The following is a 12,251-nucleotide window of genomic DNA, read 5'->3' on the forward strand; positions in this document are numbered from 1 at the left end:
CGGTCACCACTTCACTAGTTAACACAACATTAGGTGAAGATACTCTTTTTTTCTACTTGTTTCTGCATAAGTTTGACTTCTCTCCAGAGTTCATCTATGCTCTTCCTGGTGGTATCAGCAAATTCGTAAGAAGCCATAGGCGATACATTCCCGAATGTTATTCTCTCAGTGACTTTCCGATCTATAATTTCTTCTGCCTGTTCCTCCAGACTACTTACATTTATGATATCAGAGTTTTCTACCTTCTCTTTGAAGCTTCTTGCTATACTGTTTACTTACACCTGTAATTTGTGATTGAATGATGGGCATTAATTTGCTATGCTTATCAATGTTCTCTTTCAAAGCATGCCATCCTTGCTTCACAGCATTAAACAGAGCATTACATACATCCTCCAATGATTCTAACTTTTCATTAATCTCTAATTCTACACTATTATATTTTTCCTCAGTATTTAATTCTAACTTTTTTGTGAAATTCTGCAAATGATTAGTCTGTTTTTGGTTGAATTCAGCAAAAATTTGGTTTACCTGAGTGCTTAAAGGGTTACTCAGTTCCTCCTTTAAATCTAACTTCAAATTTTCAACTTTACCATTTAGCGTAAATTCAGTCTTTAAAGTATCCATGCCTTCGCATAGATTACCAAATTCTCTACTCTGTGCATCAACCTTGGCACTCAATAAACCTACATTGGTTGCTTGACTATTCAAGGTTTCACTCTGGTCATTTTGAGCATTTAAACTAGAATGTACCAAACCTATTTTTTTCCTTAGAGTTTCATTTTCAGCATTTAATCTAGAATTTCAAGTTTCATTTAATTGTAAACTCTGGGCTTCTAGTTTAGAATTTAACTGAACATTTACTAAATCTAACTTCAGACTCTGGCATTTCTCTACTGATTCTCATACCCATAGGGTGGTTCTTGAGTTTCCTCTACTTGTTTCACGTTATCCATATTCTTTTGCACTTTGGATCTGGTAAACATTTAAAAACTACTCTCTAAGTATAACAACTACACGAGTACGCTTCGCTCAACAGTTTATCCACCTTTACACTCAAACAGTAAAGTACTGTTTTACACCCAACCGGTGTAGAGTTTAGGCGGATGTGGAATCAGCACTGGTGAGCAACAACTGGTGCCAGTGGTGTTGGATGTAGGTTTCTGCATCGACATTGGTGAGCAGACGTGGAAGCAGGTCAGCACTAATGAACAGCAACTGGTGCCGGCAGCATCGGATGTTGTTTTCCATGTCACTCCCCACACCGGATCTTCTTAGTCAAATTGTTCTCGGCTTATCTCTTCTTAGTCTAATATGTCGAGATCTTCTCTCTTTTCTTTTAACATTATGACTTTCTTACGTCTTCCCTTTTGTCACATTTACTAATTTTCACCATTGAATTTTTAGGCAGAATCCAATTCTTTGAACTGGTTCTTTTGTCTTGTTATGCTCGGTTGCTATGGCAATACATACCATCATCTTATCTCGTTCTCGTCTCAAAATTCCTGTTGTCTTCTGTCCTTTCACACAGGTCGCCACATTCTAACGCTTAGGACAACTTAGAGTAGTGAAGTATGTGTATAAACTCCCAGTTCTTTAACGATACAACTTACTTGAAATTGCCAACTGACTTTCCTTGCTGGTTAGCTTGCTGCTGCAACATCCTTTTTTCTTCTTCTCTGAAGTATATTTGCTAGGTCCAGGAATCTCTCAAGACTCTTTCTTCACTTGACGATGTGTATTTGAACATCAAACTTTCACAAATTTCAGTCTCCACGTAAACAAATACTATCAAGTAAGTCTCTTCACATCTCCAAAGCGTAGAAACAAAGTAGATTTACATATAAGATAACGTTGGCTTGATAATCATGTCATTTTCCAATATGAATCTGAATACGTTTCTTATCCTTTCCAAGTCCAAAATGAGCGTTAATTAACAATTTCTCAACTGTTCTTTCTTTTTTTTCCGCTACAATCATCAAAGTTATAAAGCAGCATGGAATACATAAACACGCCTTGTTCTTTAACTACGGCTTCCATGGCGCAACCGGAAAACACTTGTGGGTGCCATTCGACCGTCTATAGTCGTCTCTCGATAAACTTCAAACCTGCACACACAGACAGGTGATGTGCAGTAAATAGGCTCTCTCTCACTTATATATAAAATATCGTATGTTCGAGGCGGTAGAAGGCTGAGTGATTCTAGAATTTATGCAGAAATTCTCGAAGCACTACAATGTTTCAACAACCTACCAGACCGCATTTATTGTAATGTAGGTAGTGTGATGAAGTTTAAGATTGAATTAAAGAATTTTCTTATGAAACTACTACTCCTTTGAAGATACTCACAGAAATTCTTAAATTTAATGTTTTAAATTAGTTTATAATTACAAATAGCAGTGTAAAGTCAAGTCATTTCACTGTACTGCACTTAATTGTACATGTTTAACTTATTTTCACATTCGAGATACCACTTTTTATGGCATTCATGGAATACAACCAATGGAATGTAAAAATGCAATGTGATCACTTGAACTTCTGTTTTTAAGAACAACTTTATTAAATGTGTTTTGTGAGGCTACCTAATTATGAGGTGTTCAAACCTAAATTATCTGCTACTGATAGAAAAAGGTAAGTGTCAGCCCACATGTTGCCGAGGTTGTTTCAGCTACTCTGCCCTAGTTTTGCTGGGAAGACATTAAACACCCTCCATACAGTCCAGATCTCTCCCCATGTAATTTCCGTACATTTGGAGCCCTGAAGAAAGACATTCATGGTTGTCTATTTGCTTTGGACAAAGAAGTGCACTTGTGGGTACAATCATTGTTCCTTGGGCAACATCAAACCCTTTTCTATGGATGCATTGACTGTCATGTCTCAGTTGGATGAAAGTTTTTTTTTTTTTTTTTTTGAGTTTGCATAGGGGAAGGGAAAGAAAGATGAAGACACCTGGTAGAACCTTGTTCAGCACACAATTCAATCATTGCTAACACTTGTTCTAAGAACCATAAAACAAGATTATTTATATGAAAGTGACCTGGGGACCCCAGTAGGTGTGAGATTGACTATATAATGGTAAAACGTAGATTTTTAAATGCATGTTAAATAGTATAACATTTCCAAGAACAGTTGTGGACTCCCATAATTTATTGATTAAGAAGCAGGTTAAAACTGAAAAAAAATACAAAAAGACAGATATTGAAGGAGATGGGATCTGAACAAGTTGAAAGAAATGTATGTTGTTCAAAGTTTCAGAGGGAGCATTAGACAATGTTGGACTACAATGGGAGCAAAGGAATACAATAGAAGACAAATTGGTTGCTTTGAGAGGTGAAATAGTAAACACAGCTGAGGGTCATACAGGTAAAATGGCAAAGTCCAGTAGAAATCCCCAAATAACACAAGAAAGATTGAATTTGATTGATGAAAGGAGAAAATATAAAAATGAAGCAGGCACTGAAGTCGTCAGTCTTCTAATTGGTTTGAAGCAGCCTGCCACACATTCCTCTCCTGTGCCAAACTTTTCATCTCAGAGCAGCAGTTGCAATATACGTCCTCAGTTATTTACTGGATGTATTCCAATATATGCCTTTCTTTATTGCTTTTGTGCTCTACGGCTCCCTCTAGCACCATGGAGGTTATACCCTGATGTCACAATAGCTGTCGTAACACATATCCTACCATCCTGTCCCTTCTTGTCAGTGTTTTCCATATATTCATTTCCTTGCCAATTCTGTGGAGAACCTCCTTATTCCTTATCTTATCAATGTACCTAATTTTCAACATTATTTAGTAGCATACATCTCAAATGCCTCAAGTTTCTTCTGTTCAGGTTTTCCCACAGTCCACGTTTCACTACCCTAAAGTGCTGTGCTCCAAAAGTACATTCTCAAAAAAATTCTTCCTCAAATTAAGGCCTACATTTGATACTAGTAGACTTCTCTTGGCCTGGAAGACAGATGTCTAAAAAATGAGATTAACAAAAAAAGGCATGCGTGACTAAGGAAAAGACAGAGACCTTTGGAGAAAAGAAAAGCATCTGAATGAATACCAAAAACTCAGGTGGGAAGCCAGTACTAAACAATGTATGGAAAGCTGAAAAGTGATAAGAATATATAGAGACTCAACATACTTCAGGATATATAGAAAGAGAAGACAAATATGAGGTGAAGAATTTAACAGAGCACTGGAAGATTTAAATGGAAACAAAGCCCCTCGAGTAAATGACATTACTTCAGACTTATTTAGATGCTTGTGATAGCCGTGGCAAAATTATTCCACCTGGTGTGCAAGGTAATCAAGTCAGGCGAAATACCCTCGGACTTAACAAAGAAGATAATTTTGATTTGAAATAAGGCAGGTGCAGGCTGGGTGGTGTAACATGGCAATTTTGCACAATAACTTGTTCTACTTCAAAGCACTTAGGCTGATGAAAGATGTTCATCGAAATTGAAAATGTCATTTAGGTAGTTATTAAGTGTGGGACATCCCATAGTGCACACTCTCGTTTGCTGTATGTGCAGATTGATGAAAGAGAAGTCACTTCAGCGTATCAGCAAGGTGCAACAGTAAATGTGCGTCTCCACCTGCTGTGGAGGCCCTCTTATGCTTTGGTGCCACGCCTCAGGGGTACCTTGGCAATGCCTTGGAAGTCACAGAGAAAAGGGCACTACTGATAATGTAGATGTGAGAGCAAATGCACAAATGAGAGCTGTCATTCTCTCTTGGCCTGTCTCGAATGTCGAAGCTATACAGTAACACTTGTTATGATCTATTGTGAGCTACCACTTTATGAGAGATCTGCACCACCCATATTTGTAAAAGTGATTTTACAGTGAAGACATTGTGATTACGATACAAGAGTTTTTGTGAAATGGTTTACACCATTTAGTAGCTTGAATAGATTGGAGCTGTCTTTCAGCATCCGCTCGACCTGCATAAGGTGAAAAAGTCGCACAGCACAGTCTAGTAGTACTGCAAAGCTGTTCTATCACAGCAGTTAACTTTGAGAAAGGTGACCACAAAATATTTGTAAAGTAAAATTGGCACACATCAACAAGGTGACAGATCATACATGGAGTGGAACACACCAAAACCATTCACATTTAACACTCCATTTTGGTGCCCTGCTGCAAGAAGTGAATTATAGATGCTGAAAGAAGAGAGCTTTGATGATGATGATGATGATGATATAATAATAATAATGAGAATTTTCAAGAATTTCAACAAAAATGAAGGATACGACGTTGCTAATTGATATCCACCCAGAGTTTAGAAAAGAATACTAGTTGACCTTAGCAGTGAGGTCAACAGTGAAAGATTTGCTTGCTGAAGTAACCTTTAGCACATTGTTGAGAAGAAATTCATGGATGACATGGAAGAATTCCACCTGGTGATTTCTAGAATAGCGTTGCGGCAGCAATCTCGGACAGCATCCCTGCACCAGACAACCAGCACAACAGAAGCGCAGCATTGGTTTGCATTGCAGTGGCTGACCAGCTGACAACATAATGATTACATAGTGGCTCTTTGCTATGTCACTTGCTCATAGGCAGAACTGTGGAGCTAGCAGTACACCTGATTAAATGAGCTGTAAACAGCACCAATCTGAGTTTTTTGCAACTAGTAACTTACCCCACTAATGCTAAAATGCTTTTTTATTCCAGTCTCTGATCACAAATGAATTCTTTAGACAATGACCTGTTTCAGTCTGTAATGACCATCTTCAGATCTATTTTACACCATGTCCTAAAGTGATACGGCCATAATGGCATCATCAAAACATATAAATATAATCAGCATAGCATCGTCACATAGATGGTGAAGACACATTTTGATGGCTTTGAGTAGTGAGCACAGAATCAAATGATGTTTAAGTACGAACAAGGGTATACCAATTGAGTTGGAAGGTGGAAGAATAAGTGGCTATTGTTAAGCCTGGAGGGGAGATTTTTTAATGCGAGTTATCTAATAGTATTACAACTCAAGAGCAACCGCTGAAAAGTTTACAAACAAACATATCATCTCTATCCAAGGATTTACAAACAGGAACAATTAAAGAATGTGAGTTAGTCAAGAATGAGGTTAGAGAACAGTTTAAATAGGTAAATGATGAGATAAACAAATAGAGGAATTGTCAAATCATTGAATCAAGGATATACCTAATCAAATCTCAGGTATGCACGGCTGAGTAGAGGTGTTAGGGCAAAGCAAACAATTTGGTGAAGTAATTCGTGCATCAAACATTTTGACTGGGTTGGAGGAACACCTACAGGAGTTGTTTGAACAAGAAGTAGAAGAGAAAGTTGAGTCTGCCAGTGCTACACCTAATGTTGTGGGCAACAGAGCAGAAGACCAAAAAGAATTTCTGTGTCCTATTGTAACCATAGCTATGAAAAACATTTAATCTATAATAAGTATTCATAAAAATATTTCAGTTTTGAACGCAGTGTATGTCAGGAAAGTTGGACTACAAGCAGAGATACCAAAGTAAGTACTGATTTTAAGTTTTATTGTAGAAAGCGTGTGAATATGAACGAATACATGATTTGGAGTATGAATACATGTTATGTAAGTTGTCATATCATTTAGTGTCAGTTGAGAGAGCAAAGTTTGTTAGTAGTGGACTCTGTGCTTTGTAAGGCAGCTTACATTATGGAGATGCATTGTATTTACTAGAAAAAAAAGTACTATTTAACAGAAAGGTAGAATATAAAAACCTAAGGTGTATCGAATCTCTCACCATTGGAGGGGGGCTGTAGAAATTATTCTAAGAGACACCATTGATCATTAGGGATGCAATTTCAACTGGGTATACTGATGTGTGTAATTTAGTTATTTTATGAGCTCTATAGAAGCATTTTATTTATATTTGTTCAATTTTATTTAATTCCCTGAGGTAACCCAGCCACCTTCTAAAAGCAATTATTTAATCTTAAAAGATTGCGGTGGTGATGTTTTGGCTTAAATCACAAAATGAGTCTTACTTTCAACTGTTACAGATCAGCTGTTACAATAAGTCAGTTAAACATTATCACTGTGGTAGTGACGGTAATGCAGTAGTTTACTTCATCTGTGATAGAAAGAGAAATTATAAGTCGTCAAGTGTGTGCTAATTTTAGGCAGGCATGGGGAACCTGACATGTGTCCAACTGAAATTTCACACACAATCCACAAAGAAGCAAATGAACAAAAGTTTGTTGGACTGGCATAGCAATGAAGAAACTGCTCACTTGCTAGTTTTGCTAATGCATGTTGCAGACTTCGAATATACTGCATTAATGACATGGGCCTTGTGACTAGATTTTTGTGAGTGGGCCAAATTCTTATGTTTGTTCCGTTGTAAACATACGGATTGTACATGTCCTTTCTTGCCACAAGTGTAACACAGTGCTTGTCGGAAGGGACAGTCTTGGTATTTGTGCCACGAATAACGCTGAGGGCATGACTTAATTCTGTTCACCTGTGTAGTGAGCTGCTTATGCGGCGTGGAGAGTTGTTTACACGGCATGGTGAGCACAAGCTGCCGCTGCTGAATGGGCTGGTCACAAACAAGGGACTCAACCCGACAAATTGCTGGATGCTCAAATTTACCAGCCAACAGGCCATCTGAATCATGCTGGTATAGGATTTGCACTACTTGCAGAAGTGATGGATTGGACTGTTTCAGAATCTGTTCTCTGAGTCTGACATCAGTTGCATTGTGCACAGTGGCATCACGCAACATAACATTAGAATATAAAGCACCACAAGCACATTTGAATTTGCATTTCCTTATCATACCCTGCAAATTTGTTAACCCACTCACAATAAGTTTGTTTGACTGTTTTTTGCAATTACAGAACTGATACCTAGCTGCTACTACATTCACTTGTTGGTCATAATAGTTAGCAGATCTACAACCTTATCATAAGAAAGTTTACTCAGAGTGGCATTAGGGAACAGTTTTTGTATTAGCCTAAACACTGAACTTCTTACTGTTGAGAGAAAGTAATGGCTTTTCACAGTACCTGGTATGTTGTGAGAAACTATGTGGGCTTCAAACTGTTGAAACCCCTCGAGCCATTCCTTTGTTCTTCATGAAACTAGCACAAAAGGCAGTATAACACTTTGAGCTGCATGAGGTGGTACTTGTTCCATCAGGCACGCAGTGTTGGCCAGTAGCTGCTGAACCATATTGAGCATTGTAGATATTTGCTGGTCTGGGAACTGAAACATGTGCATTAGCTGTGTTGCATCTAATGCTGGCACCTGTGGTGCCCGAGCAGGGGTGGGATAGGTGGGGTGGGCATGTTGGAAAAGAGAAATGCAACAAACAGACAAAGCAAGCAAGAGAAGTAAGTACAAAAGCAAAGAAAATTTCTGTAACACCCAACTACACTGATTAGCAAAAACATGATAAGAGACTGTTAAAGTAAGTAAACACCCCTGCAAAGTAAAAAACAAGAGAATTAAGGCACCAGCGAAACACAAAAGAAAATTCAATGGCCGCAAGGTACGGGTTTTTTCTCTGAATTCCCGTCATCAATGTGTTGTCCTACCCATTTGTCTAATATAGGGTGCCTAGGAAGCTGTTTTCTCGGATCGTTAGGCAACAATTCAAGCAAATCATATTAATGGAGTTTATTACAGTAATACTTAATTTTGTGTACTCACAAAGGTGAGTCACAAGCAAATAGCGACATGCAAATAATCAGTGTCAGTAATTAATGTCCTTTGGTATATACAGTTTCAATGCAAGCTAAACAAAAGAGTTCATAAGCCACTGCTGTTGTGTTGTGTGATGACTCGTCTTGCACTGCCCATGACTAGGCGGAGTAGCACTTTTGTTCTCTTTATATAGATACCGCTCCTGTCTTGGTGTCATCCTAGCCAGCGTGCTATTGGCGGACATTGTCTCACAGTCCTCTCTGCTCTTCCATTCGTCGTCGTGCCGGCGCAGTCGTTATGCTGGAGCACAAAGGGTGAACATTAAGTCATTCATTAAGCTCGGGGAAACCCTTAGTGAAATGTGGACAATGATTAAGCAGACTTTCAAGAAGTCATGATTTTGAGTGGCCCAGGTGGTTTCATGAAGACAGAGATTTAGTGCAAGACGATACCAGAGCTGATCGCCCGTCTACAGCACATACCAGTGGAGATGTGGAGCATGTAAGGCAGTTATTGCAAGGAGACTGTAATGTAACTATGTGTCCAATATCAGAAGAACTTAATCTGAATCGTGATGTGTGTTATAGGATTTTAGGTGAAGATTTAGGAAAACAGAAACTTAATACAAAACGCATCCCTCACACACTAATAGACAAACAGAAAGAGGAAAGACAAAGAATTTCTGCTGAACTACTAGATAGCGCCAGACTTGATTGCACATTTCTGACAGATTATTGCTGGGGATGATCTGTGTTGCTACCAGTATGACCCTCATATGAGGCGTCAAAGTGCTGAATGGCAGAGTCCTGAATCACCACCTTCAAAAATGTCAGTCAATCATCATCAAGAACAAAGACAATGTTGATCACATTCTTTGATGGTAAAGGATTAGTAGTAGTAGTAGTAGTAGTAGCTTTATTCATACGTAGATCTCTTTTTACAAGGATATAGGACATGTCAAAGTATTTACAAGTTTAGACCAATTTAAAATAAGCTAATTCGTATACACATATATTTACAGACTTCTAGTTAGACAAAATCATAGATTTACTCCTGATATATATATACAAATTACTTATTAAATAATGTAATGCCACACCGTTCACTCATATCTCACTATCAGTCACTGCACACACACACTATACACACAGTGTTTCAAAACACACACACACACACACACACACACACACACACACACACACACACACACACTGGCGATCTCTGGGCCATTTTCTGTACCACAACTTCCCATTTGCTATCCTAAAAAACTGAGTCAGCATCCCTCCATAATGAGTGAGATGTTGAGCTCAGAAAGAGGAAGAGGTGTTAGTATTGTGCTATGCATAGCTTGGGGGTAAGTATTTCTAGAAGGAAAAAAAAACATAAAGTGAAAGTTTTATGTGGAATGCTGGATGTTTTATTGTCATTATTATTATTATTTATTTGTATAACATTTTTTTATCAAACCCCTACTCTGTTTTATCTAAGTAATCCTTCAATGTATAAAATGTATTGCATAACAGGTACTTTTTATCTACCTTTTTAAATAAGTGTATTTCTGCAATTTCTTTAATCTCTTTTGGTAATTTATTGTACAGTTTTATTCCTTGGTAGAAAATGCTGTTTTGAATTTTATGTTTATTTTTTCTTGGTAAATGTAAGTTGAGTCTATCTCTTGTTGCACGGTCATAGTCAGAGCTGTTCGTGGAGTAATTACCAATGTTGTTTTTGATGTGTGCAACTGACTGGTAAATGTATTCACATGGAGCAGTTAAAATCTCCAGTGTTTTGAACAGCTAACAATTGAGTGTACATATGAATAGTATGTAACTAGAAGACACTGCATGTTACACACTGATGATAGGATTCTAAGGGCATAACATGCTGATGACATTCTGTTTGCAAGTACCTTTGTGTGTTCACACCACTTCAACTGAGAATCAATATTCATTCCTAGAAATTTTGCATTTGTTACACAGTCCATAGACGTGCCATCTACGTTTAATTCAACATTGTCATTTTTCCTCTTCAAACTGAAATTCGTGGCATTAGTTTTCTTTACATTCAGTGTCACTTTATTGCTTTTTGACCAATCATAAACTTGCTTGAGAGTTTCATTTGCTTTCTCAGCAAGGAGTTCTCTTGTTTTCTCAGTGACTATAATATTGCTGTCATCAGCAAAGAGAATTTTTTCACCATTAGTAACATCACTGGGAAAGTCATTGATGTATATCAGGAACAGTATTGGTCCTAATATGCTACCTTGCAGAACACCTATATTAATGTATTTTGATTCTGATAAGTGTTGTACTAAATGTTTTGATCTATTTGAAGTATGTGTTATCTCTACTCTTTGTACCCTATCTGTTAGGTATGATCAAACCAGTCATTAGCTACCCCTCTTATTCCTAATGCTTCTAATTTATTTAATAGAATCTTGTGGTTGACTGTGTCAAACGCCTTAGAAAGATCCAAAAATATGTCTGCCACACACTTGTCTTTATCAAGAGCATCAAGTACAACTTTTGTGAATTCTACTATGGCTGACTCTATATCTTTTGCCACTTCGGAAACCAAACTGTGATTCGCGTAAAAGATTGTATCTGTTCAGGTAATTCATTAATCTGTCTTTCATAATTGCTTCTATTATTTTTGAGGATGCTTACAGCAGGGAAATGGGCTGGTAATTTTCTATGTCTTCTGCACTACCTTTCTTAAGCAAAAGTACAACTCTTGCCTGTATTAACTGCTCTGGAAATATCCCTGATGTGTAGGATTATTTTATTATATTTGTTAAGGGCCTTGTATAATTCCTATGCATTGTTTCGGTACACACATTGGTACTTCATCTAAGCCTACTGACTTTGTATTTTTTAGTTTTTGAATAGTTTTATTGACTTCATTCTCTGTGGTTGGATGTAACATCGTTGTATTTAGTGCAACGTTATTTTCAGGTGTTATATTAGTTTTGGGGAATTTTTGCTGTAACTTCTCTGCAGTACTTGAAAAATGCTCATTTACATAGTTTGCTAAGTGTTGTGGATCAGTTATTACCTTATCCCCCTCCCTTAGCAGTAAGTTATTCTGCGTTTGTTTGCCTCTCCCCGTTTCCTTTTTAATAACATCCCAGACTGCTTTGCTTTTATTCTATGCATTATATATTATTTTGTCATTAAATGACTTTTTTGCAGCAATCAGCACCTTCCTATAGATCTTTTTGTATCTATGATAGAAATTTAGGAATTCTGGATCATTGTGAATCTTTTTCATGGAAATGAGGTGTTTAAGTGTTTGGGAGGATTTCTTAATACCTGTTGTTATCTATCTGTTTTTGTGAGATGTTGATACAGACATGCATAGTTTTGGAAATGCCTTTTCAAAGTTCAATTTAAACAACGGAGAATTTTGAGAATTAGTTAACCATGAGTATGTTCCTCCAGATCAAACAGTGAACCAAAATCTTTACATCGAATTCTCGAAACATTTACGACAGGCAATTTGACGTTGCGGCATTCTCAGGACCAGTTCTTACTGTATGACAAATGTAAGACCCCCATATTACTTTATATGTTACAAGGTATCTGGCCAGACACACTCCTGTTGCC

The sequence above is a fragment of the Schistocerca piceifrons genome, chromosome 4, assembly GCF_021461385.2.
Source record: "Schistocerca piceifrons isolate TAMUIC-IGC-003096 chromosome 4, iqSchPice1.1, whole genome shotgun sequence".
Lineage (NCBI taxonomy): Eukaryota > Metazoa > Arthropoda > Insecta > Orthoptera > Acrididae > Schistocerca > Schistocerca piceifrons.